The 6,000-nt window shown below is 64.9% G+C and overlaps 1 protein-coding gene across 1 annotated transcript in view; it reads right to left on the reverse strand.

Annotated features, from left to right (window-relative positions):
* LOC138322895 (annexin A13-like) overlaps positions 1-5,607 on the reverse strand; it is a 28,771-nt gene extending 23,164 nt beyond the window's left edge. Inside the window, exon 1 of the mRNA XM_069267104.1 lies at positions 5,491-5,607. The gene's annotated coding sequence lies outside the window, so the exon portion shown is untranslated. The remainder of the gene's footprint in view (positions 1-5,490) is intronic.
* Between the last annotated feature and the right edge of the window lie 393 nt (positions 5,608-6,000).

A 6,000-nucleotide genomic window follows, 5' to 3' on the forward strand; every position in this document is an offset into this window, starting at 1 on the left:
TTTGTATTCAAACATGTAACTTGGATCGTATTTCTGTACAAAACAGAAAAATGTGTGAAAATATGAAAATATCCGAAGATATCTGGTGCATTTCAATAAGGTAAGTTGTTGAATAAAAAATTAGAAAAGAACAAAAACTATCTACTGCTTCAAATTTATCGTAAACATGTCCTTTGTGCCATAATCGATGATGTTTAGTGAGCAATTGTTATGACTATAGAGTTTGTTTGGTACGCATAAAATTCATAAAAGCATATAAACCCCTCCCACCTCACTTCACCCCCAAACCCTAACCTGGACTACTACATCCCTCCAACCCCACCTCAGCCCCACACCCTAACCTGGACTACTACATCCCTCCAACCCCACCTCAGCCCCACACCCTAACCTGGACTACTACATCCCTCCAACCCCACCTCAGCCCCACACCCTAACCTGGACTACTACATCCCTCCAACCCCACTCACCCCACACCTCACCTGGACTACTACATCCCTCCAACCCCACCTCAGCCCCACACCCTAACCTTGACACAATTCCCTCAGCCCCACACCCTAACCTTGACTCATACCTCCACACCCACCTCCACACCCTAACATGGACTGCTACATCCCTCCCATCCCACCTCACCCCCACACCCTAACACGGACAGCTACACCCCTCCCACTCAACCTCATCCCCACACCCTAACTCAGACAGCTACACCCCTCACACCCCACCTCACCCCCACACCCTAACCTGGACTACAACATCCCTCCCACCCCACCTCACCCCCACACCCTAACACAGACAGCTTCACCCCTCCCATCCAACCTCACCCCCACACCCTAACCTGGACTACCACGACCCCTCCCACCCCATCTCACCCCAACACCCTAACCTGGACTACCACGACCCCTCCCACCCCATCTCACCCCAACACCCTTACATGGACTACTACACCCCTCCCACCCCACCTCACCTCCACACCCTTACATGGACTACTACACCCCTCCCACCCCACCTCACCCCCACACCCTAACCTGGACCCCCCACCCCCCCCCCCCCCACCCCCCCCCCCCCCCCCACCCCCCCCCCCCCCACACCCCCACCCCACCCCCCCCCCCCCCCCCCCCCCCCCCCCCCCCCCCCCCCCCCCCCCCCCCCCCCCCCCCCCCCCCCCCCCCCCCCCCCCCCCCCCCCCCCCCCCCCCCCCCCCCCCCCCCCCCCCCCCCCACCCCCCCCCCCCCCCCCCCCCACCCCCCCCGACACCCCTCCCACCCCACCCCCCCCCCCCCCCCTAACCTGGACCCCTACCCCCCCCCCCCCCCCCCCCCCACCCCCCCCCCCCCCCCCCCCCCCAACCCCCCCCCCCAACCCACCCTAACCCCCCCCCCCCCCCCCCACCCCCCCCCCCCCCCCCCCCCCCCCTCCCCCCCCCCCCCCCCCCCCCCCCCACCCTAACCCCCCCCCCACCCCCCCCCCCCACCATCCCTCCCCCCCCCCCCCCCCCCCACCCCCCCCCCCCCCCCCCCTCCCCCCCCCCCCCTAACATGGACCCCCCCCCCATCCCCCCCCCCCCCCCCCCCCCCCCCCCCCCCCCCCCTCCCCCCCCCCCCCCCCCACCCCCCCCCCCCCCCCCACCCCCCCCACACCCAAACCCCCCCCACACCACGACCCCTCCCACCCAATCTCACCCCAACACCCTTACCCCCTACTACAACCCCCCCCCACCCCACCTCACCTCCACACCCTTACATGGACTAACTACACCCCTCCCCCCCCCACCCCACCCCCACACCCTAACCTGGACTACTACACCCCTTCCATCCCACCTCCCCCCCACACCCTAACACGGACCTACACCCCCCCCCCAACCTCATCCCCGACACCCTAACCTGGACTACAACATCCCTCCCACCCCATCTCACCCCCCACCCTAACACAGACAGCTTCACCCCCCCCCCCCCCACCTCATCCCCACACCATAACCTGGACTACCACATCCTTCCCACCCCCCCACCCCCCCACCCTAACACGGACAGCTACACCCCCCCCCACCCCCCCCCCCCCCCCCCCCCCCCCCCCCCCCCCCCCCCCCCCCCCCCCCCCCCCCCCCCCCCCCCCCCCCCCCCCCCCCCCCCCCCCCCCCCCCCCCCCCCCCCCCCCCCCCCCCCCCCCCCCCCCCCCCCCCCCCCCCCCCCCCCCCCCCCCCCCCCCCCCCCCCCCCCCCCCCCCCCCCCCCCCCCCCCCCCCCCCCCCCCCCCCCCCCCCCCCCCCCCCCCCCCCCCCCCCCCCCCCCCCCCCCCCCCCCCCCCCCCCCCCCCCCCCCCCCCCCCCCCCCCCCCCCCCCCCCCCCCCCCCCCCCCCCCCCCCCCCCCCCCCCCCCCCCCCCCCCCCCCCCCCCCCCCCCCCCCCCCCCCCCCCCCCCCCCCCCCCCCCCCCCCCCCCCCCCCCCCCCCCCCCCCCCCCCCCCCCCCCCCCCCCCCCCCCCCCCCCCCCCCCCCCCCCCCCCCCCCCCCCCCCCCCCCCCCCCCCCCCCCCCCCCCCCCCCCCCCCCCCCCCCCCCCCCCCCCCCCCCCCCCCCCCCCCCCCCCCCCCCCCCCCCCCCCCCCCCCCCCCCCCCCCCCCCCCCCCCCCCCCCCCCCCCCCCCCCCCCCCCCCCCCCCCCCCCCCCCCCCCCCCCCCCCCCCCCCCCCCCCCCCCCCCCCCCCCCCCCCCCCCCCCCCCCCCCCCCCCCCCCCCCCCCCCCCCCCCCCCCCCCCCCCCCCCCCCCCCCCCCCCCCCCCCCCCCCCCCCCCCCCCCCCCCCCCCCCCCCCCCCCCCCCCCCCCCCCCCCCCCCCCCCCCCCCCCCCCCCCCCCCCCCCCCCCCCCCCCCCCCCCCCCCCCCCCCCCCCCCCCCCCCCCCCCCCCCCCCCCCCCCCCCCCCCCCCCCCCCCCCCCCCCCCCCCCCCCCCCCCCCCCCCCCCCCCCCCCCCCCCCCCCCCCCCCCCCCCCCCCCCCCCCCCCCCCCCCCCCCCCCCCCCCCCCCCCCCCCCCCCCCCCCCCCCCCCCCCCCCCCCCCCCCCCCCCCCCCCCCCCCCCCCCCCCCCCCCCCCCCCCCCCCCCCCCCCCCCCCCCCCCCCCCCCCCCCCCCCCCCCCCCCCCCCCCCCCCCCCCCCCCCCCCCCCCCCCCCCCCCCCCCCCCCCCCCCCCCCCCCCCCCCCCCCCCCCCCCCCCCCCCCCCCCCCCCCTCCCCCCCCCCCCCCCCCCCCCCCCCCCCCCCCCCCCCCCCCCCCCCCCCCCCCCCCCCCCCCCCCCCCCCCCCCCCCCCCCCCCCCCCCCCCCTGGACCCTACCCCCCCCCCCCCCCCCCCACCCCCCCCCACCCTAACCTGGACCTACATCCCCCCCCCCTCACCCCTACCCCCTAACCTGGACTACCCCCCCCCCCCCCACCCCCCCCCCCCCTAACCCTACTACACCCCCCCCCCCCCCCCCCCCCCCCCCCCCCTAACCCCTACTACATCCCCCCCCCCCCCACCCCCCCCCTAACCTGGACTACTACACCCCTTCCACCCACCCCACACCCTAACATGGACTGCTACATTTGTACATTCCTTCCACCTGAACTCTTCCTCAGCCCTAACCTGGACTGCTTACAATCTCCCATTCCACTTTACCCCCACTCCCTAACCTGCACTGCTACATCCCTCCTACCCCACTTCACCCCCACTCCCTAACATGGACTGCTACACCCTCCCACCCCACCTCACTTCTACATCCTAACCTGGACTACTACACCCCTCCCACCCAACCTCATCCCGACACCCTAACCTGGACAGACAACATCCCTCCCACCCCACCTCACCCCCACACCCTAACACAGACAGCTTCACCCCTCCCACCCCACCACATCCCCACACCGTAACCTGGACTACCACATCCTTCCTTCCCACCCCACCTCACCCCCCACACCCTAACACGGACAGCTACACCCCTCCCATCCAACCTCACCCCCACACCCTAACCTGGACTACAACATCCCTCCCACCCCACCTCACCCCCACACCCTAACCTGGACTTCTACATCCCTCCTACCTTACTTCACCCCCAACCCCTAACCTGGACTGCTACATCCCTCCCATCCCACTTCACCCCCACTCCCTTACCTTGACTACTATATCCCTCCCACCCCACCTCAGCCCCACACCCTAACCTGGACCACTACATCCCTCCCACCCAACCTCACCCCCAACCCCTAACCTGGACTACTACACCCCTTCCACCTCACCTCCACACCCTAACATGGACTGCTACATTTGTACATTCCTTCCACCTGAACTCTTCCTCAGCCCTAACCTGGACTGCTACATTCTCCCATTCCACTTTACCCCCACTCCCTAACCTGCACTGCTACATCCCTCCTACCCCACTTCACCCCCACTCCCTAACATGGACTGCTACACCCCTCCCACCCCACCTCACTCCTACATCCTAACCTGGACTACTACACCCCTCCCACCCAACCTCACCCCCACACCCTAACATGGACTACTACACCCCTCCCACCTCACCTCACCCCCACACCCTAACCTGGACTACTACATCCCTCCCACCCAACCTCACCCCCAACCCCTAACCTGGACTACTACACCCCTTCCACCTCACCTCCACACCCTAACATGGACTGCTACATTTGTACATTCCTTCCACCTGAACTCGTCCTCAGCCCTAACCTGGACTGCTACATTCTCCTATTCCACTTTACCCCCACTCCCTAACCTGCACTGCTCCACCCCTCCTACCCCACCTCATCCCACCTGTGACCCCTAACCTGGACTGCTAATCAAAAGGGAAAAAACTCTCATTTGCATAAAAATCCATCTTAGGACTTAGGAACCATTTATAGACACTGGTATTAGTTTTTGAAGCGAATTGGATCCAATGCTAAGAAGATTAGAGTGGCCTAGCAAAGCTAGCACATGTACAATGTGTATACATGTACAAATGTATAACTGAGTAATCCTTCAGGTATGAAAAGTTCAGCTGATAAAGGTCAGTGTGTAGGTAAAAAGTATACCATTGAAACAGAAAATGGACATATTTTTATAAGATCATGTTGTCACGGTACTTTTCTTAGAGGTTTGTATGTTTTCAGTTATTAATATGTACAACATCAATTATAATTTTTCCTCTTCGTGATTAAATCAATAATAGATCTACCTAAAATATGTTGACTGTTCCCATATCATTCGAATCAAAACATTCTCAGTAAGCCTAATACTTAAAAGTAGGAAAAATCAAGATAAAAAGGGAAAACAATTTAAAGATTAAAAAAAAATACAGCATGCAGCGTCTAGCGTCCATAGCAACATGCACTGACAATAATGCATACTAGACTCTACATCTGTCATTTTGAAATGAATAGAAACATGAATTGATATCAATTTAAGTTTGTCCTCGATATGACATAGAAGTGTATCAATGTGTGCTAATTAGTGATAGGCCTAACTCATTAAACATTCCTACCTTCCGTGGACCACCGGGTTCTTATCTTCAATACGCTTGATAAGTCAAACCAACGTTCGATGCAAACATCCAGATGACCAGCATGTGCTCGTCCGTTGTTTATATGTCGCTAAGGAGCTGCGCTAAGACGACAGGCTAAATAAGTACACGGTGCTTACAAAGACGTTATGTTAATAATGCGTATAAGAAACTTTTATGACATAGAATAAACCTTAATTAAAGCTGTGGTCAATCCATATATATCAACAGTTCCTTTATATACATTGTACCTACTGATGTAACGGTTAGATTGAATATTTATTTATACACAAAATGTAAAATTATCATATTCGCATTAACCTCGTTATCATTGCCAATTATGATAGATAATGAGTTTACCAGTTTACAATTGATTATAATTAAATACCTTTTCTTTCAAAACTAAACATTTAGTTTTCAACTTATTTCGTATAGTCTACATGTAGCATACATGTGTACAGGCCTATAAATAAACATAAATAAATGTAGCAT

The sequence above is a fragment of the Argopecten irradians genome, chromosome 5 (assembly GCF_041381155.1).
Source record: "Argopecten irradians isolate NY chromosome 5, Ai_NY, whole genome shotgun sequence".
Taxonomy (NCBI): domain Eukaryota; kingdom Metazoa; phylum Mollusca; class Bivalvia; order Pectinida; family Pectinidae; genus Argopecten; species Argopecten irradians.